The 21,890-nt window shown below is 45.7% G+C and overlaps 1 protein-coding gene across 1 annotated transcript in view; it reads left to right on the top strand.

Moving 5' to 3' along the window:
• Window positions 1-21,890, top strand: part of DYNLT5 (dynein light chain Tctex-type family member 5) — an 82,502-nt gene that overhangs the window by 38,706 nt on the left and 21,906 nt on the right. The gene's annotated exons all lie outside the window — the stretch shown is intronic.

Here is a 21,890-nt window from a genome sequence, read left to right as displayed (position 1 = left end):
GTCATAATCACCCCACCACCTAGATATGGGGTCGCTGCAGCCACCACGTCGGGGAAGAAGCCCGGGCCATCTGAGTTAGGTGCGTATAGAATAAAAAGGCATATCTCTTGGCCAACGAGTCTGCCATGTAGAATCACATACCGTCCCTCTGGGTCCGTCACATGATGTAAGTATTGAAAGGGGACCCGGGGGGCCACCCAGATGAGAACCCTGTGCAAACCCGAGTAGGAAGTAGCATATATCTGCCCCCGCCATCTGTGACTTCTAGCTGGCAGGGAATCACACCAAACATGAGTTTCTTGGAGGCATACAATCGATATTCTATATTTTTTTTAGGTGAGCAAATACCTGTCTCCTTTTTTCGAGCATTGCCATACCTCGGAAATTCCAGGTAATCAATTTCATCATGGGTGAAACCATAGTCACTCGTAGTTGGTGATACATTTTCGTCCCCATATTCCCTCCTTCCATAGAGATAAGCCTCACATAAATAGACTGTACCTCAGACACGGACCCCCTGAACCCTTCTTAAACCTTTGCAGAACATACATAACAGCTTTAACTCCGACCTCCTGCCCTCCCACTGGGCAGTGGTGCGGATCCATCTCTCCCATTATCCTGGAGAGCTAGTATCCAAATCCCCCGCCCCATTCCCTCCCCCCACAAATTCCTAAAGAAGAATAACTATCCACTGCGTCAATAGCCATAGTCTTAGCTGAATGTTCTCAGATCTTTCAATATGCAGTGGTCATGTTCCCTTAAGTAAATGCCTTGCCAGTGGCCGAGAGATAGCCGGAATGCGAGACTACGAGACTCAGCCTCTAAAGGGGGCGTGGTGCTCCCTGGTTATGGGGGGTCAATACTCTGCTATTCCCACACTCATACCAAATTCTGGGGGTCAGCCCCCCATCAGTACTTATCTGAGCTTCCTGATCTGTGTCCAAATGTTCTTAGGCAGAAAAGTCTCAGGATACATTAGAATCAGGTGCTATGTCATGCAAGGCCAGATCAGAGTCCGATAGCACCTCTGCCACCTGAAGGGTACCATCTGTACACACCCATACTCGTCCAGAATTGTCCGCTTCTTTTAGCTGCGTCCCTCCAGATGATCGGTTCCTTCGCGATCGGCACTCTTGATTTCGGCTCGGTCGTCAAGTTTGGTTGTCCTTTTCTGCAGGTCCATGACCGTTTCCCAAAGAGACTTAACTTAAGACTGGAGGGCCTCTATAGTATGTTCAGTCGTAGTGATCTTATCTGCGACCTTATGCAGGTCACAGCATAGAAGGTTGCTGTCGATGGCTACTGCGTTTATTCGGCTAACCATGTCCTCCCTGGTAGTTTGAATTGCTGCCAAGATTTCCATCAATGAGGGGTCTTGTTGACAGTGGCGTAGCAAGCACTTTGGCTGCCCTTGGCAGTCCCCATGTTTGCCGCCCCTGCGGCCGAATTAAAGAGCGGAGGAGGGGTGCTGCTTTTTTACCTTCTATTTCTGCCCCTCTGCAGCCGATTGAAGAGGGTAGGGGGGGCAATTTGCCATCCTGAGAACGGCAGGTAAGAGCGGGGCAAGCAGGCAACCCCAAAACCTGTGCTGCACGAGGCAGACCGCCCCCACTTGCTATGCCACTGCTTGCTGTGCTGCGTTCAGAGCCCTCTCATCATTGTCCTCCACATTCACATTTGGGTGTTGTTGGTCTGGTCCCTAGAGTAAGGGTTGCACATAGTTCAGAATCTTGTTGGACTGCGCTCGGTTGCACTTGTCTTTCACCATGTTGATTCCGTCTTCTAAATGTACCACTAAGCTCTGGCAGTCCCAACGGTGGGGTTCCTAGCACCTGTTTCACTCTGTGGGTGTCAACCTGTGGCGGGTCACCTTAGCGAACTCTGGCACCTGTTCGCTCCCGTCTACAGGCAGGAACCTTCCTCCCCCCAGATATATTATTGCCTCTTGAGGCTCCCCCTTGACTCTCTTCTTGTATTCTATGCCTGCCCTAGTACCTCCCGGGGCGATCTCGCCTCTGTGTTCGAACCGGGTCATTCATTGGCGGGGGGATCAGGGGTCCAACGGCCAGGGGCAACCCCCAATGAATCAGGAGGCAATGGTTAACGGCGATGAAGTGTCAGTTAAGGGATAGATCCGCCAGCAATCAGGGCATAGGACACTGTTTCGTTCCCCCAGTTCCTAGCACGCACATCAACGGGTCCGAGAGTTTCCGTGTGTTAAGTAGTCTCTCTTCTCTGCCCAGCCGGTTGATCCCAGCTGTTTACACTGCTATATTTCTGCAAATCTGCCCCATGTTTCCACCCGCTCGATCTCAGCCCTCCAGTAGAACTTCTGGGCCCTGTGTATCGTATGCATCAACCGTCCACTGCATCAGGATTCTGCAGTCCCCAGGTCATCTGGCCCGATCAGGGGAGAAGCTGATTCAGTCCGCTCCCGTGCCCCGACTCACCCCCTATTGTTGCCGGTAGTCGTCGTGTGGTCAACCCGTCCTGGTCTCCACCGTGTCTTACAGCAGCCGATGCAATCCTCTGGCTGGTCTCCAGGTAGCCTGATGCTCACTGCGAGCCGCACCTCAGCCATGGTCCATAGAGGGCGGGTCTCAGACCAAGGACACACACACACCCCGGGTCGGGAGATGCTGCCCACTGGATCTTGGTCGGACTTCACTACACCACCAGACTGGATCCCCTATAGCCGGATCTCCGTTCCCGCTCCCTGTATGGTGCCGTTCACATCCTCCCAAGAGGGTGTACCCGTCTCCTCGCTCACCATGAGATACAGATCTTCCTGTGGCATCAACAGGGCTGGCCCGCTCTTTTAAACACACCAGCAAGCAGTACCAGGTCGTGCCGATGATCGTGGGGTCAATGCCAGCTCAGCATCGCAGGATGAAAGCAGATCTTCATGTTTCCATCGGTAGCACCAAGCAAGCACGTCTTATTCAGCCATCTTGTCGTCCATGCCCCCCCAAGATTTTAGACCCTTATCAAGATCTTTCCTCAGGTCTCTTGCGCTTTTGGCGATGAACGCCACCACCTTATGGTCTAGGTCTGGGGTTGAGGCCACTTTATATGGGAGGGATGGTTGAGGGCACTCAGACCTCAGGCGAGACCTCACCTCCCTAGGAATTTCCTCAAGAACCAGAAGGAGAGGTATTCGCCCAAATTTTGCGATGGGACCTACTCGGGGGTTAGAGGGTGTTTGATGAGGAGCGGGTCAAACATGCACTCCCCAAAGGGGTTTACAATCTCCATTTTTGACCCTGGGCCTTAGATCCCTCATCTGATATACCCAAGTTCCATATCTCTCCCCTTCCTCTAAGTCAAACTCGGAGGAGTAGGAAAGATTAATCTCGTCCTCTAGACCATCGTCACTATCGATAGGGATAGGTAGCACCTGACCTTTTTCCTGCCCATCGGTTGTGCCCCTAGGCACTGTCTCTGTCACTGCCACAGCGTGATGTCAGTGAGTTCAAAGTTTTGGCCTTTTTAGCAACCCTACGTAGGCTATCAGCTGTAGCTCTCTTCCTTTGGGTTATATCCGCCTCCTTGGCCTCTTAGGGCGTGCACTAACTGGCCAACCTTTTTTAGATAGGACCTCCATTTTTCCTATTAATGGTGTCATCAAGTGATGACCCTTTCTATTAACCTATCTAGGGCCTTATTAATGAGACCCTCCAGTCTATCCTCCATGGAGCTAGTTGAGGGTTCAGTGGACATAATAATCAATATAGAGTCTAAACAGGGAACTGGCGATTAGAAGGCAGCTGTCCTAGCAGTTAGTCAGGTTTCAACTGTCAAACACATTAAGATTGACCAGTTAAATAAAATGGCCGCTCTAATTCCTGTAATTAATTTGCCCAGTTTGATAAAATGGCTGCCTGGGGTCGCTAAGGGTCTTTCCTTAGATTTGGGCTTCCTGCTAGTGTCCCTCTTCTATTTTGGTAATGTGTGTGACCCTTTGCCCTTCTTCTTTTTAAACCCCCTTATCGGCTAAACCGGCAACCACTGTCATAGAGGAATAACCGGCATTAAGAGCAGAAGGTTGACTCACCCCATTATCATGGAAGGGTGAGTCACCTTTAGCATTCGCGTATTCCGTCTGTTAATATTATGTTTTTTTTAAATATGCAAAGACGAGTCCCTCCGTGAGCCGATCTCTTGATTCGGCTTACGGGAGGTCCTCGCTCATTTCCCCGCTGTCATGGCAACCCCACGCTGTCTTGTTAGAGCTCCTGCTCTAGCTGTGGGGTTGCCAAGCGAGCCGGACAAAGCCAGTCGATCGGGTGCCGCCTGGAATGGATCGGACTTTAAAAGATGCCGATCCTGTGTAGCAGGTACTTCCCTCGGCCTTAGGAAGCCAAGAAAAGCACAGTAGCAAGTCGGTGTAGAGGTGGAAAGCTTTCACCCCGACTCCAACAGGGACCAAGCTAAAATAGTTAAGAGGGCAACACGAGGGATTTAGAGATACAGAGCGTGGAGACAGGAAGTCTCCGCTCCGGTTATACATGAATAGGCATTAACTAACTGTCTGGAAACTGAGGCAGAAAGCCTCTGGTCCAGAGTCAAGATAACCGTGTTATTAAGGTAGACAGCCACCCCCCTTCCCCCCAATAAGGCAAAAATGTAGAAATATACAATATATAGTTAGTAATATACAAACTACAGTTATAGGTTGGATGGGAGGGGTGGGGATCTAACCATTAAACAATCAATCAATCAATACTCAGGCATACATCAGGCATACAAAGTATGAGAGGTATACTTATATTGTGAGCAGCAGCAACAAAGAAGGGAGAAGACTACATGTGGAGGGACTTTATACACTGTTAGAATGTTTTTGAAGTTTTAGATTACTTCAATTGTTGCTGCTGTGAGCTGCGCAATAAAGGAGATTTGCATAATCTTAGCCTCCGTGTCTTTAATAAAATCCAGATTTTCTGCCCACCAGGCTGTGAAAAATCTAAATTTTACTCATATAAAACCATTGAAATTCAGCAGTTATAGTTACCTAAGCTAACTATAACTTTTGCTCCTGCAATACACTGCTTGTGACCTCACATATTACATCACTGATGACATGGTCAGTGACATCACTGATTACATATTTGAGTTATAAATTATGCGGCATAGGGGAGACTTATTAATATAATGACTTTGTTACCAGGGGCATTGCAGCTATGGTTTGTTGGACATGCCCCTGTTTGCAAGGCACCCCCAGATTGTTGCCTTCTGTTGCTGCCAATAGGCCTCTTCGCACTTTGCCCGTGTCAAGCAGTGCGAAAGTGCTTGTACTCTCTCCATAAAACATGGTAAAATTGCCTTACACTCAAATGGCACATTGATTTTTCATTGTAAGTCCCTAGTATATGGTACTACATGTATCCAGGACCAGTAAATTAAATTCTACTAGTGAGCAGCAGCACTGCTTGTCTCATCCACCTAAAGTAGCCTTTTCAAAATATGTCTCAGGCTTGCTACTGCAGCTTTTACTTCAGTTTTAAACTGCTATTAGGTCTGGCAAAGTAACCCTTTTGCCAGGCCTAAACCTTCCTTTTTAGATTGAGGCTGGCGCATCGCCCATGCACTGCTTTAGGAGATAACCTTTTGGAATATGTCTGTACTTTTCAAGAACTCGTGCTTGTGGCAGCATCCACCTTGCAGGATGGAGCAGCTGCGCGCAGGGGCCATCTGTTTCCAATTAACGTGGTCGCGTGCTCTTGTTGACATTTCTCTACTCTCGTTCCCCTGCTCACCGCTCGCGGGCTTGTTTTTCCTTCACAGCAAGCGGCGGCTTTTACAAAACACAGTGGCACGCTGCTCCTAATTAGCAACAATGGCGGTCGCGTTTTTTTTGGGGTGTCTGTGCATCTTGTTTTTATCCTTGTTTTATGTAGCGCAAACTGCACCATGAATACCACTTATGCTACACAAGGATACATTTGAGCCTCGCGCACCTGCTTCCTGTGTCTCGCTGTTCCTGTGCTGTAGGAGGTGCCTGCCTCCCTCGTGGTTACCTGGTGAGCAGCAGACTTCCTGGGTCCTCGGCGAGGCTGGACCGCTCTACCGCTCCTGCTGCAGGCGGCTTTTCCCTCACTCCTACCCACGTTGTGGTTCCGTCTCATGCCTGCAGCCCACACTGCAGGCTCAGCATCAATGCAAGTCAGGACGTGATAACACCTCCAAGGCAGCCACACTCGACGCCAATGGGCCGCCGATGACGGGTTCCTGCCAGTTATAGACTCTGTCGCTCCTCGATCTGCGCAGGCCTCCCGATCAGCAAAGAGTGTGCATTGTTGCTCACCGAGTCACAGAGAGCATGGACAGGGGGTTCCCCCTCAGAGGGGTGGATCCAGCTCCCCAACACAGGACTCCTCTTCACACTGTGTTGCATGCGGTTTGTAGTGTCCACCTCTTGACACCTTCTCACAAAGACCCCTACCAGGTGCTGAGCTGGGCCCATGCGAGCTGCTACGGGACTTGCCACAAGTAGCAATCATACATCCATCAAATCAAACACTCCCTGTCCTTCTCCATCCTTGCTCCTTTCCAAAGCAACATCATTAACTTCATTGTCATGATCAGGGCTTTAAGTGGGATGAAAAAACTGGGGAAGGATGTCTCCCAAAGGGGCGTGGCCTATGTAATTAAGGGCGTTGCTTAAAAACACCTAGGCTAAAAATCTGAGCTTAGCAAAATGTGTCAGTATTTTGCTGCTTCTGTCATTGCATCCAGATATATAATACAACAGGTAACATTACACCTACAACAAGCCAGGACTATTGGCATTGCCAATGGTAGTTTGTTGCATATGATCAATAAGTATTAACTATGGCTTAGTTGTATATGATACTGAAAATGTTTCAGTTCTGAAATGACGAGACTGTGAAATACCTACGAGTCTCTTCAAAGTTGCATCATTTTACCTGTCTGTTACTACCTTCTTTTTATTTACTACATTATTTATGTATGTGTGGTTTTGTATAACACCTACTTGGATTTGCACAGTATGTAATTGGGACTGAGTAGGGTCTCCACCCCTTAGTCGGAAGGCCAAGTATTAAAGAATGTTTGTGGTGTGATACTAGCTTGTGTGATAGGAATAGCCAATAGGTCAGGCTTTTTGGAACTTATAAGTATTTAGTCATGCAGCACAATGTCCTTGGTGCAACAGCATCAACCGTTACATGACTAAACACTTATAAGGTCCCAAAGGCGAGATCTATTTGCTATGCCAATGCTTGTTATTACTTATAAGTCACACCTAAAATACTCCCTAAAGGCTAATAGTGCAGGGTGCATTGTATTTAAGAAGTAGGAGCTTGAGTTCCATCCTAATGTTGTTAAATATTGTGCTCCATTGGATGTTTTGTGTTCTCCTTTTTGAAATCCATCATTATTTTGCAAATTGTAAGGGTTCTTGCAACATTAGATAACATCCGAAATACGCAAGATTTTATTGGGTCTAATGCACCACACTGTGCCTAGTTTACTGATATCGTTTTAAAGAGCATGAGCTGTGACAGTTTCTTTTAACAGTGAGTAAACTACATCAATTTGCAGCTTCAGATATACTCCTTTCATAATTGCATTTTTAGTCGAGAATCTTTAATGTAGGATTTCCATACTTTTGTCCTGTCTTGGTGACAGCCACTAGGCAGCCATTCTTGCTCCTAGATAGCCACCGGTTTTGTACCAGAGGAATCAATTTGCATCAACCCCTAGTAACTCTTTAATTATTTGGTCCATCTCATCTGTCACTATCACTATCATTTTTATTTCGTAAAGGGGAGGTTTGTAGGGCTTTGCTTTTGCACCAAACGATGTATCCTAGCGTTTTAAACCTTTCTCAACAGTTCCAACTGAAAACCAATTAGTAGGCTGATTGATACATATAATCTTGTGGATACTTGAAGCACATACGTTTCATCTGACAAGGACTGCCCATTGAATTTACATGAAAGTGAGTCTTACATATTTGTGAGCAAGCTGTAGATCATTTAAGTTCTGAATCCTGTGATCTTGTTGAATCAAACTCATGCTCATAGTTGTAGCAAATGAGTTCTTTCCATTTAGTCTACCAGGATTTTTCGCTTTTGGCTACTTGTTTTTTCGACCTTTACTGTGGGTGAGTCTCACTACCTGAGTCTCACTCATGGTAAATTCACAGTGATTGGTGTTAACCGCCAGTGTCCGTCTTTTAAGATAAAGTTGCTGCTGCTCAGCTAAGGGAAGGGGTGCGGGATAATTACACATGTATATGTGTGCAAATGTGTATGTAGGCTGTGTGTGTGAGAATACCGTTGTGTGTAGCCCGGTAATTGTGCACAGGTTGCCTGTTGCAGAAAAAACTCTACAAGGATTGGTGCTGACCTGAGGTAGGCCTTAAATTAGTGGGCAATCATAGAGTAGGCCGGTAGTTCTTACTGTAAATTCAATGGTGATTTCATTGTATTATACATGTAGGCGAAATCTGCCTTAAAGTTAAATTTTGGCTCCACGTAGGACTACAGGGTCCAGCAAGGTACCAAACTGGAATACAACATGCATGGTGAGTTTGAATTTTCTGTCCCCAACACACCACATCCACATCTTATGAGAGAAGCACCAGGAGCCACGGAAAGGACAAGGCTGGCTTAGAAAGTCAGAAAACCCAGTTACCCACAAAAGGCTCCTACAAAGAGGCCTGGAGGACTGACAACTGTGATCCTGGGGGCTAGCCCTAGCCACAAAGAGCAGAAAAAACAGAAGACGAACGAAATTGCCCCAACAGGGTCAGAGATATGCTGTTTTAAGGATTTGCTGTGAACCAAGATATGTGAAAACCGACTCATAGCACTCTGCGTATTTTCTTTTAATGACCACTAGGGTGGGCCATGGGTCGACTGAACAGGTATTTAATACATTTATGGGGAGAGGGATGTGCATGGTGGCCCCTCCCTGTACCAATTTTTGGCACCTGGGAATCCCATCCTCTGGGATGAAGTAAAGAAAAGCACTGCTAGGGGCGGCTCAGTATGACTGGGACTGGGACCCCTTCCCTGGACTCCGATGTGAGCCAGGGGAGGGGATCACCATTTGGCAGCCTCTCCAACTTCGGTGTGGTGCCCCAGCTCACCTTGTCTAGGGGGAGCTGGGCATGCACATCAGCCTCTACGCAATGGAGGGAGCAGGTAGAATGAATATTTCCACTTACACGCTGGGAACGAGTAGCGCCAACTGAGTGGAAAAGCATCCGGGGCATCTTGGATTTGATTCCTTGTGCTGCTTTCAACATGGTAAAGCATCCTGGTACCCAGTGGGCATCAGGCAACAGGGATTTTAAAACAAACTAAAAGAAAACTCAAAAGATGTGCAGCACAAGGTCGAATGGGATTACCACTCATAAAATACTCACTGACTAGAACCAGATATGCTCTATAATGCCCTGCTGCGGTTTATTTGGATATTATGTCTTACACGTGGTGCCATTCCATGTTATGATGCAGAATTGACCCCCTGGTGTGCAGATATTCATGTATATCGGTGGTAGAGAATGAGCCCCAATATATGTGTGTCAAATGTGGTATGAGCAACGGGCCTGCAGCTGTTCAAGAACTAACAAAATAACCCCCCCCCACCTCCGCCATACTTCATAAAACTGGAAGTAACTGTTGCAGCTTGCACTCCTACCGAGCCCCAACAGGGGGGAACAGGAAGGCCACCAATAGGACCCACTACCCCAACTCCCAAGGAACATGGCCTCTAGAAGGGATTCCGAGGAATGACTCTCTGAGGTGACAGGGCGTCCCGCCGGCTCCAGCCCATGTCTGGTAGGCACACAAGGTCCCTCCATGCAATTGGCCCTCCAAATGTCTGCCTCATGCACAGGCAATATAGATAGGGGAGGAGAGAGTGTGTGATCCCCATAAAGTTGGAAATTAGAAACCGTAGAACAGTTGAAGAGAAATATAACAATTAGTATTCAGTCCAATGTTCAAAATATCTTTATTCGATTGTTGTGTGCAATCATAAAAGTACAAGTAAATTACAGATATACAAGTTAAAAAGAGAATATAAAAATACAATAATTCATTGGATTAAAAAAAAAAAGTCAATTACATTTTTAAAGTGCAATTACAGTTATAAGAGCATTTATAAAGTGCAGTTATGGAATGATACGTTTCCTAATAATCATCACATTCCTTAGGTACAAAGCTGTTCTCGCTACAGATACATGATTATCTAACATTTGCATGCTAATCATCGCCGCACGGCAATGACGAAATCCTAGAACTCTTAATAGTGGCAATAAGACAATTTTCCTCAATTCATGATATAGTTTACAAAATAAAAGTACATGAATGGTACTCTGCGGAGAGACATTATCACAGGGACAACATAATAGATCGTGCGTCCAGTTGTTAATCGTAGGAAAGCTAACCAATCTGTGGAAAATATTGAATCTGAAGCGTGAAAGTAAAAAACGCTCATAATTGTTGTTTACATAAATTAAATAGGGCTGGATCTTAAAAGTTGCTAAAATCAATTGATGCTGCTGGACAGAAGGTTTTAGGGTCTCCACAGCAACCCGGTGAGATTCTAAGAGAGCTAAACACTCTTTTTTTAAATCTTTTCGTGAGATTTCTGAAATATCCAAGGGATTCGTGAAGTATTCCTCTCTCCGAATATCTTTCAAAAAGTTAAAAACGTACTTCACCCAAGGTATTTTGATAGCACCTTCCAATTTCAAAATGTCTGTTAGAACAGCTCTGTTTAAGTGTGTTGCCTCTTGGGTCCAGAGTCTGTGCCATAACAGAACTGGCTCTACTTTAATCAGATCTGAGATGTAACAGAGGCCCAGTTCAGAATGGCAATTAAAATTGGAGGAGCTTTTAGGGAGTGCCAGTATATATTTTAAAAAGGAATTTTCAGGAACCTGAATGGGTAATGGGTTAGCAAAACCCCAGACCCCACTACCGTAGGTAGCACCTGCTACACATTTGGCTTTGTATATTTTTATCAATTCTACAGGGGGTCTGGTCCCTAATTTACTAGAAAAGATTTTAAGAGCAGCGGTTGATCTAGTAAGCTCAAGTTTTTTTCGCAGAGACAGCTTGAGACCATGTCTCGTTTTGGGCAAAAAGTATCCCCAAGTAAGAAAAATGTTTTGCGATTTCGAGCTTCTGTCCCGCTATAAATATTGGTCTCTTAGATTTAATTTGTCTGCCACAATACATAGTGAAAGTCTTGGAGGTGTTGACTTTCAGGCCTAGCTCATTCATAAAGCGGGAAAAGCTATCAACCACCCGCTGTAGACCCACTTGAGTACGTGACATGAGCACAGCATCGTCAGCGTACAAAAGTGCTGGTATTGGGCGACCACCTACAAATGGGGGATCCAAACTGTCTTTGCACAAGGCTTCTTCCAATCCATTTATGTACAAATTAAAAAGGAAAGGGGCTAAGACACAACCCTGTCTGACCCCACTCCTGATTGGTATTTGGTCTGTGCACTCACCCTTAAGGCCATAACGAGCGCGGCCGACGCATTACTGTAAAAACGTTCAAGATAATAAATATTATTTGGATCCACCCCTAATTTTCCAATATCATCCACAGTTTAGAGTACACCACACAATCAAACGCGGCCGAGAGGTCCACGAAGGCCAGGTACAAGTTACCTTGTTTAGCCTTCATGTATTTCCCGACCAGCATCATCAAATTCAGTCCCTGTTCTACTGTCCCCAAGCCGGAGCGAAAACCATACTGGAGATCGGACAGGACGGAATTTGCATCTGCCCAGTCCAAAAGACGGTCTAGAGTGACTCTACCCGCTATTTTAGTGAAAGAGTCCAGTAAGGAAATGGGCCTATAGCAGGCTGGGTCCTGTCTATTTCCTTTTTTATAAATCGGTACAATGACCGATTCCACCCAGGTGGGGAGGAAGTCAGTGGCACAGCTGGCATTAAGCACCTGGACCAGAAGGGGTGCCCACAGAGATGGAATACTTTTGAATAGGTCTATGGGAACCCCGTCTGGGCCAGGCGCCTTGGCGCCCTTACTTCTACTCAGGGCCTTTTCGACCTCCTCAAGAGTAAAGAAAAGGTCGGTACTCGGGGGGTAGCATGGAGAAGGGGTCAAAGACCCCATATGTACTTCGCCTTCATGTACACCACCCTCGTATACTCTCGAGAAGTGACTAACCCAGTCTGTTTCAGGTATTGCTATATCTATTTTTGGCCCCGCCTCCTCATTAAGAAAAGGGGTTCTCACTATTTTCCAAAAGCTTGCGCTGTCATTTCTTTCGGAAGCTAGATGGAGAGCCTCCCAGGCTTCTGACCTCAAAGTATTTTTCCTGTCAGTAATGGCCGTTTTATAATCCTTCCTGAGTCTGCGGATGTCCTCTGCAGATTTAGGTTTTTTGTGCAGCGCCTTTTTTAGGGCTGTATAAGCCCTTGTGCATCTGGAATCAAACCAGCCTCTCTCCTTCTTTTGATTCTTCAAGTGCCTAGTCAGAGAATTTTTAATTTCATTGGAAATAGCTAAAAAGGATGCAAGATAAGTTTTAGGTGGTAAATCCGTCTCCAAACATGTAGCTATTTCTGAAAAACATGTTCCGACCACCTTTTTAATTGTCTCTGCCTCATTTATCGTAGCCCAATTCAAGGAATAACCATTAGTTTTGCCAATTGCCAAATCAGCGACTAAGCTGTTACTGACCCCAGCACTAGACAGTAGTGCTGGGGTAGGCAACAGGACAGACACACAGAGTGGAAAATGGTCACTCAATGCCAAGTCACAAACATTAAAGGAATGTATTCTATTCCCATATGAATTGGAAATTGTGATATAGTCTATAGTTGATGAGCGACCTCTACCATTGAATGTTGGGGCTAATATGGGGACAGAGTTACACATTTCGTTAGCAAATCCTAAATCAAAATTGGCTAGCAAAGTATTGAGTTGTTCCCCTAGGAGATTATGACTAAAATGGAAACGTCCCACACCATCATCTTGTGCTACACCGCACCTATTGTCCCTAGTCAATTTGCACAATTTACAATTAAAATCGCCCAGTAGAATCATCATCAATTTCTGATTAAAAAGTTTCCCCTGGGTAAACAGCCCTTTAGTCAATTTCCCTAGAACATTTGTGACATCCTCACAGGGAATATTATTGTATATATTTACAATGGTAGTCAGACAAAATATCGAAATTAAAATATCGATATACAATAATATCGATGTTTTAATATCGATGGTATAGTATATCGATGTGCCATAATATCGACAGACAGAATATCGAGATTAAGGTATGTATGTTAGTAATATCGAAATGTTGTTGTTTAGTGTTATGTATTTTATTTTGTTGTTTATATGTTTGCTAAATATGTTTAGAAATGTATGTTTGAAAATTAGTAATTTTGTTAACATTTTGCGTTTTAGTATTAGAGCGGGTTGTGGGTTTATAGGGGAATAGGGTGGGAAGTAATTTAATAATAATTAATTAATTAATATATATTTTTAAATATTTTGTAATTAATAATTAATTGGTAATTAATTAAGACGAATTAGTTAATTACATTAAATAGATTTAATGTACTAATATATATAATTTAGTGTTATTGTTAATTAATATTTAATTGGTAATTAATTAATATTAATTAGTTAATTAAATTAATTAGATATAATGTGCTGATATATTTAATTTATTGTTATTGTTAATTAATAATTAATTGGTAATTAATTAATATTAATTAGTTAATTACATTAATTAGATTTATTGTGCTAATATATTTAATTTAGTGTTATTGTTAATTAATAATTAATTTGTAATTACATAATATTAAGTAGTAAATTAAATTAATTAGAGTTAATGTGTTAATATTTTTAATTTATAATTTTTTGATATTGTTAATTAATAATTAATTGGTAATTAATAATTATTAAGTGAATAAATGAGTTCATTTATTTATGTGTAGTGGGTTGTGTGTTTATAGGGGAGTAGGGTGTTATATAATTACATGTAATTAATTAAAGAGATTGTATTTATTTATTGGTATTTATTGTTAATAAATTGGTAATTAATAAGTGTTAAATAGTTCATTTATACTTACATTAATTTAATAATATTTATTGTTAATAATTGATTAATTGAAACTTTTATTAATTGTTTTTTTATAATGTTTAGTGTGTTGTGTGTTACGGGGGAGTAGTGTGGGAAGTAATTTAAACCCTACGCAATCCAACGCTTTCCCTACTTTTGCACCCTCTGGAGTGGGAATAGTAATTTTTACCCCTACGCTATCCAACGCTTCCCCTACTGTTGCACCCTCTGGAGTGGGAATAGTTATCTTTACCCATACGCTATCCAACGTTTTCCCTACTGTTGCACCCTCTGGAGTAGGAATAGTAATTTTTAGCCCTACGCTATCCAACGCTTTCCCTACTGTTGCACCCTCTGGAGTGGGAATAGTAATTTTTACCCCTACGCTATCCAACGCTTTCCCTACTGTTGCACCCTCTGGAGTGGGAATAGTAATTTTGACCCCTACGCTATCCAACACTTTCCCTACTGTTGCACCCTCTGGAGTGGGAATAGTAATTTTTATCTCTACGCTATCCAACGCTTTCCCTACTGTTGCACCCTCTGGAGTGGGAATAGTAATTTAAACCCCTACGCTATCCAACGCTTTCCCTACTGTTGCACCCTCTGGAGTGGGAATAGTAATTTTGACCCCTACGCTATCCAACGCTTTCCCTACTGTTGCACTCTCTGGAGTGGGAATAGTAATTTTTACCCCTACGCTATCCAACGCTTTCCCTACTGTTGCACCCTCTGGAGTGGGAATAGTAATTTAAACCCCTACGCTATCCAAAGCTTTCCCTACAGTTGCACTCTCTGGAGTGGGAATAGTAATTTAAACCCCTACGCTATCCAACGCTTTCCCTACTGTTGCACCCTCTGGAGTGGGAATAGTAATTTAAACCCCTACGCTATCCAACGCTTTCCCTACTGTTGCATTCTCTGGAGTGGGAATAGTAATTTAAACCCCTACGCTATCCAACGCTTTCCCTACTGTTGCACCCTCTGGAGTGGGAATAGTAATTTTTACTTCTACGCTATCCAACGCTTTCCCTACTGTTGGACCGTCTGGAGTGGGAATAGTAATTTAAACCCCTACGCTATCCAACGCTTTCCCTACTGTTGCACTCTCTGGAGTGGGAATAGTAATTTAAACCCCTACGCTATCCAACACTTTCCCTACTGTTGCACCCTCTGGAGTGGGAATAGTAATTTAAATCCCTACGCTATCCAACGCTTTCCCTACTGTTGCACCCTCTGGAGTGGGAATATTAATTTAAACCCCTACGCTATCCAACGTTTTCCCTACTGTTGCACTCTCTGGAGTGGGAATAGTCATTTTTACCCCTACGCTATCCAACGCTTTCCCTACTGTTGCACCCTCTGGAGTGGGAATAGTAATTTTTACCCCTACGCTATCCAACGCTTTCCCTACTGTTGCATTCTCTGGAGTGGGAATAGTAATTTAAACCCTTACGCTATCCAACGCTTTTTCTACTGTTGTAATATGTGGAGTAAGTATATTTATAAATGGATATGTACAATTTTAAATTTATTTTAAATGTATAGGTATTAGTTATAATATTTTAAATATGTTTTAATGTTTTTATTTAATATTTGTAACATTATTTGTATTTTTAAATTAATTTTAAATTATTATTAATACATTTAAAAAAACGATATTTTTGTACAACGATATTATTTTTTCGATATTTTTGTACTTACCATTATGTAGATATAACTTCGATATTTTTGATTTCGATATTTTTGTGTCGATATTTTTGTATGTAGATATTCTGTCTGTCGATATTATGTCATAGATTCATTTACAATGACAATTGGGATGTCTCTAGTCTGGTGAAGAACCAGCATTTGAAAATAGATGTCTTTAACAGGTTCGGTAATATTCGCAAAGACCAGTCTATTTGAGAGATAAACACTCAGACCACCTTTCGATCTCCCATGGGGAACTGCTACAGCAGGAGTACAGAAAGTTCTGTAACCTATCAAATGCACAGGTTCAATGCTCCATGTTTCTTGAAAGCAAAGCAAGTCCTGAGATTGAACAAAGTCCATAAAAATAGAATGATCAACTTTGGATCTAGTTCCAGCTATGTTCCAGGAAGAAATTTTAAACTCCGTTAAGCTCTTTGATGGAGTAGGCTGGGCTGCAGGAGATATCAGGGTGGAGTTGTCATACAAAGGAGGGGCCACCTGATTGCCCCCCACATCAAGTTATCTTCTGCTGCCGAATTGTCCCCACCAGGCTCCACAACATCACACGTGGTTAACCTAGCTGGTAAGTATTTCCCCCCAAATTCATCTACGTATTCTTCCATGCAATACTCGACAGATGTTACCTCGTTTGAAACTGACACCATAGGAGTTGTCAAGATAGGTCGCAGTCAGTCGATATTTTCCAACCCACTAAGAGTGTCATAATAGTTAAAGGTGGGAATCCCATATCTTCTGATTCAAGGTGTGGTAACGATCATGGGGTATTCGCCTAATAGGTGGGAGAGGAGGATAAAAGTAACCAAGGGGAACGATGTTAACAGAGTGCGAATCATAAGACCCCATGGCAGCTCTTTCCAGTATTGTATGGACCAATTCAGGGGATCGAAAAGATAGAACTACACAATCACCCCTCAATGTTTTGGTCGAAGTACCCACCCACCTAGCTCGTCTGGCCATTTTAAACTCAGAGAAGAGATTACTTTTTAGTCCTACCCTAGATGACAGAGAATAGAGGGATTTATTTCTCAAGGTTGACCAATTTTCAGTGGTGTTAAGAGGAATTGGGGGTACATTTATTAGAACCACAGTGTAAGGCGTAGCTTCCGGGGGAAGATTTAAATTAAAGAGATTCGGTGTTTCTCCTTCCCCATGTTGAGGCCCTACAGTTCTATTTTGTGATGGTGGTGCAAGCGAGGACACGTTCGGGGTTACCGTGAGTGGGTCAGCAGACCCCTTGTCCTGGATTAAAGTGTCCCCCCTTGCACCCTGGGCAGGCCGATCAATAGGCTTTGAACTCAGATGTTTAGACTTTGCTAGTGCTTTAGCTGGAGCTGGTGTTTTAACTGACGTTTTGGCTGATGTTTTAGCTAGAACAGGCACTTTGGCAGAGGCCAAAGGGCCAGTTTTAGAACATGATGCATTAGGTTGAGGTAAAGATTTAACCTCAGTTAGGGTCGATTGATTGTCAAGTTTACTCTCAATAGTAGATAGCCTAGACTCTATGTTGGTAACTTTTAGAGTTATAGGCTCAAAGAGGGTCATTAATAAAGTCTCCATTCTCTCCCAAAAAGAATCATCGTTCAAGTCCCTATTAGTAGTAGGAGGAGGGGTTGTTGCTGGGTGGTCAGTCATCTCACTTCCTATACTCCTATTTAAGTGTTCTATACGTTTAGTTCTTTTGAGTTTAGCATTCCTTTTGTTATTTTTATTTAACTTGCTAGATTGCCTTTCTCTGGCAATATGTTTTTGTTTAGATCTAGCCTTCTGCCCTCTGGTTCTAATACAGGGGCTATCACTAATATTTACAATAGGGATTGGGCTTCCCAGAACATCTTGACCCTCATTATCTGGGGCATCCTCATTATCTGGGGCATCCTCATGTGGGGTAGTAAAGTCACCAATCTCATGGCTATGAGATAAGGAGGGAGTCATGGATAACCTTTCAGTTAATGGTAATAAATCATTAACATCCGTGGAATCCCTGCAAGACCTCTCAATTATTGGAGTTATACTAGTCCTTCTAGGCAAAGCTGCAAAGGAGGGAGCTAATAAGGAGTCCTGGGAATGAATAGTCATCATAGTCATATTTGTGTTGGCTAAGGGAGGAAGTGAACCGGATGGCAGGGATAAACGTCTTTCAGTACTTTCAATAGCTGAAGCAACCACCCCAATTGTCTGCTGCAGCATTCGATCTATTGCTGTCAGAGTTGGTAGAGGAGGGTTAACAGCATTTTTGTCCTTAACGTTTCTCACCATGTTTACTGAGCAGTGGATCCAATGATGAAAAAATTAAAAAGAATAGTGCACGGACAAAGTGCACTATATTAACACACTAAATATGTTACACTGATTGCACTAATGGAATAAAGATTATAAATAATAATATTTACAGACCATAAGCTATGAAATGGAAAGGAGGTGGCCCAGCCCAGCCATGGACAGCCCCGGACGGCCAGCCCTCTGCCCGGGCTCAGCCCGGCGTCGCCCGCGCGCGTCCCGCGACGCGGGAATACTCGCGGTCTTTTGAGCCCCCCTGGTCATGTGCTAGAGTGGGGGCGTGGTCCACAGGGCTTCTGGATGGTGTAGTCCGGTTTCCCCCGCTCGGCGGCCGCTCGCGTTGTCAACTGCGGCGGCGGCGGGAGGAAACCAGGCAGCAGTTCAAGGTCCGGAATGATAGCGCTGAAATGAGCTTGCAAAGCGCTTAGGAATATCCTCACTGGCAGCCAAAAGAAACGATGCGTCGGGACCCGCTCTGCCGCAGTACTCGCGGTCTTTTGAGCCCCCCTGGTCACGTGCTAGAGTGGGGGCGTGGTCCACAGGGCTTCTGGATGGTGTAGTCCGGTTTCCCCCACTCGGCGGCCGCTCGCATTGTCAACTGCGGCGGCGGCGGGGGGGAAACCAGGCAGCAGTTCAAGGTCCGGAATGATAGCGCTGAAATGAGCTTGCAAAGCGCTTAGGAATATCCTCACTGGCAGCCAAAAGAAACGATGCATCGGGACCCGCTCTGCCCCAGTACTCGCGGTCTTTTGAGCCCCCCTGGTCACGTGCTAGAGTGGGGGCGTGGTCCACAGGGCTTCTGGATGGTGTAGTCCGGTTTCCCCCGCTCGGCGGCCGCTCACGTTGTCAACTGCGGCGGCGGCGGGGGGAAACCAGGCAGCAGTTCAAGGTCCGGAATGATAGCGCTGAAATGAGCTTGCAAAGCGCTTAGGAATATCCTCACTGGCAGCCAAAAGAAACAATGCGTCGGGACCCGCTCTGCCGCAGTACTCGCGGTCTTTTGAGCCCCCCTGGTGACGTGCTAGAGTGGGGGCGTGGTCCACAGGGCTTCTGGATGGTGTAGTCCGGTTTCCCCCGCTCAGCAGCCGCTCGCGTTGTCAACTGCGGCGGCGGCGGGGGGAAACCAGGCAGCAGTTCAAGGTCCGGAATGATAGCGCTGAAATGAGCTTGCAAAGCGCTTAGGAATATCCTCACTGGCAGCCAAAAGAAACAATGCATCGTAGTATTCAGTCTCACATAGGACGACAGCCCCTTAATAACGTCAATAGTTATCATCTGTATGTGAGCTCCTCCAGGACGATCGAGATCTATTGCAGTGTTTTCAGGTGGACTTCTTGGAGCGGTTGCACTGATCGCTGTGTGATCCAACTAGACAACGGCGAAACATCAGCCCTCAACCTCCTGGACCTATCGGCCGCCTTCGACGCGGTCTGCCATCGCACCCTAAAAACACGCCTCCTAAAAGCCGGAATCCAAGAGAAGGCCCTTGACTGGACCACGTCCTTCCTCTCTGGCAGAACCCAGAGCGTCGCTCCCCACCCTTCCGATCCAAAGCCACCGACATTATCTTTGGCGTCCCCCAGGGCTCATCCCTCAGCCCGACACTGTTCAACGTCTACATGGCCCCCCTCGCACAAGTGGCCTGCCATCACAACCTCAACATCATCTCCTATGCCGACAACACCCAGCTCATCCTCTCCCTCATCAAGGACCCACACACCGCCAAAACCAACCTCCACGAGGGAATGAAGGCCGTCGCCGACTGGATGAGGAGCAGCCGGCTGAAGCTGAACTCAAACAAAACAGAGGTCATCATCCTCAGACCCACCCCCTCAGCCTGGGATGACTCCTGGTGGCCTACCACACTGGGAACAGCACTGATACCCACGACCATGCACGCAACCTTGGATTCATCCTCGACTCCTCCCTCTCCATGTCTAAACAGATCAACGCAGTCTCCTCCTCCTGCTGCAACACCCTCCGCATGGTCCGCAGGATCTACAAGTGGATCTCGACCGAAACAAGAAGAACGGTGACACAGGCCCTCGTGAGCAGCAGACTTGACTACGGCAACGCGCTCTACGCAGGAATCCCAGCCAAACACCTACGACGACTACAACGCATCCAAAATGCCTCCGCCCGACTGATCGGCAACGCCCCCCGCCGCAGCTACATCACCCCCCCCCTGAGAGACCTACACTGGCTCCCCGTAGACAAGAGGATCACCTTCAAGCTCCTCACCCACGCACACAAAGCACTCCACAACGCTGGACCAGCCTACCTGAACAGCAGACTCAAACTCCACACCCGTCAGCTCTGCTCCTCCAGCCTCGCCCTCGCCGCCGTCCCCCTGCATCCAACGAACGACTGCCGGTGGAAGATCCTTCACCTACTTTGCCGCCAAGACCTGGAACACCCTCTCTACCCACCTACAGCAGACCCAAGACCTACTCGCCTTTAGAAGACTCCTCAAGACCTGGCTCTTCGAGCAGTAGCGGCACCCCCGCCCTTCCCCTCAGTGCCTTGAGACCCTCATGGGTAAGTAGCGCATTTTATAAATACTCTGATTGATTGATTGATTGAATTAGAGTCTATTCTAGGTGGGGTATGAGGTTTGATCACCACTGATTCGTCTATCCACTGGAAGGCAGCCGCTGGAGTTTCAAAAAACATTGTCTGAGAATTATAGACTACTCTCAGCCGTGCTGGATATAGCAACATATACTGAATCTTGAGGTTTTGCAGCTTTTATGTAGTGGCAAGGAAGGAGTGGTCCTGTTGCTGGACCAGTCTAGTATAATTGGGAAAGATCATAATGTGGGCAGGTTCGTACATGATTCTTTCTTGGCTCCGGGCATATCGCAGGACAGCGTCCTAATCTAAGTAGTTCAGGAGTTTCGGAATAATAGGCCGGGGTTGTGCACCGGGTGGGTGCTTCCTCACTAGTGCCCGGTGAGCCCGTTCAACCATGAGGCAAGATGAAAGGCTCTCTGGCAATACCATAGATCTCATCACTGTGTCAGGAATTGTTCCCCAGAGGAGCTTTCGCATCCCTCAGGAAAGCCCTTCTGGCCAGCTCCTTAGTCATGGCCATCCACGTTGTAACCTTCTGCTGCAAGGTTGCCACTGAATCCTCAACCTCAGACACTCTTGTTACTGCCTCTGTTATGCGATCAACCACATTACTTAGATCTTGGCACAACAGGTTCACGTCGGAGCCCACTGCCTCAATCTTAGCCTCTATGGCCTCCCGTGATTGAGTAATGGCCGCGAGCAGCATGGCATTGTCGGGAAAGCCCGATAGGGACCTCCCCCTGTCTGTACTGCCAAAGTTCGCACTTGTGTACTGGTCTATATTACTCTGTTTGGCTGAGGCTGGTGGTGGTTTATCCTTAGACATTGTGAGAGCCTAGGGGCTGCTTAAATCCACGATGAATGGCTGGCCCCCTCCACTCCCAGGGCCGTCGGTCCACAGCCGCAGCAGGTCCTTGATCCAACGTTTTACTTGGGCCACCACAGCCACAAACTGTACCAGGACCTGGCCTGGCTGCTTCTGCACCAACTGGCGGACCGCGGCATGGTACTCCCTAATGGAACACCGCATGGTATCAGCTATGCAGATGAATGCGCTGCCACCAGTACCCCATGGAAAGGGTAGAGGCTCATGCAAGGAGATGGAACGGTAACATCACTCAGACCCACCACAGCCGCACACCTCCGGCAGGGCACTGCCTCTCAGGGTCAGAGCCGTCCTTCGACAGTGTCTATTTGTAATTTAATGTGTAGTAGGTATTAGTGTGTGTGTGTG

The sequence above is a fragment of the Lissotriton helveticus genome, chromosome 1_2 (assembly GCF_964261635.1).
Source record: "Lissotriton helveticus chromosome 1_2, aLisHel1.1, whole genome shotgun sequence".
Lineage (NCBI taxonomy): Eukaryota > Metazoa > Chordata > Amphibia > Caudata > Salamandridae > Lissotriton > Lissotriton helveticus.
The sequence above is the reverse complement of the archived record's forward strand: the minus strand, read 5'-3'. Positions and strand labels throughout refer to the sequence as shown.